Raw genomic sequence first — 590 nt, forward strand, 5'->3', positions numbered from 1 at the left:
TACATAACAATACTATATTCTTTGTCACTGAGTATTGGTGAAAGTACACAAACTGATCCATCAAAATATCACCAATTATTCAAAGTTGAGATTGTGAAATTTTTAACATAACCTATGTGAACAATATTTTTCTTCAAATCAATTTTTTTTAACTAAAATGACAAACTGCAATAACAAATGCATGTAATAATTTCTGAATTTAGAGTAATTGAGGCTTATTGATACATGACAACATAAAAAAAACTATTACTACATCCTGATAAACATGAACAGATTTTAAACATAAAAATATTATGGTATCATTTCTATCACAATCTCCATCGTTCAATGGAATGTACAAGTAATAAGTATATATAGATATATATATTGTTAAAAGATGTATGATATAAAAGTACCACTAGCCAACAAAGCCTTTTTCATTAACCATATGTAGAGGACATAGCTCTCTCATTCCAAAGATTTCAAGTAACTTTTTTTTCAAAATTATTTGAACAGGAATTAAGTGTCAGTCCCTGTAAGAATCAGGCAGCAGTTGAAACATGGTATGAAAAAAACATCATTTTGATTCGCACCACCAGAATCAAGGAATA

This window comes from Perna viridis, chromosome 7, assembly GCF_037379345.1.
Source record: "Perna viridis isolate PV_CMFRI_1.1 ecotype Kerala chromosome 7, ASM3737934v1, whole genome shotgun sequence".
Taxonomy (NCBI): Eukaryota; Metazoa; Mollusca; class Bivalvia; order Mytilida; family Mytilidae; genus Perna; species Perna viridis.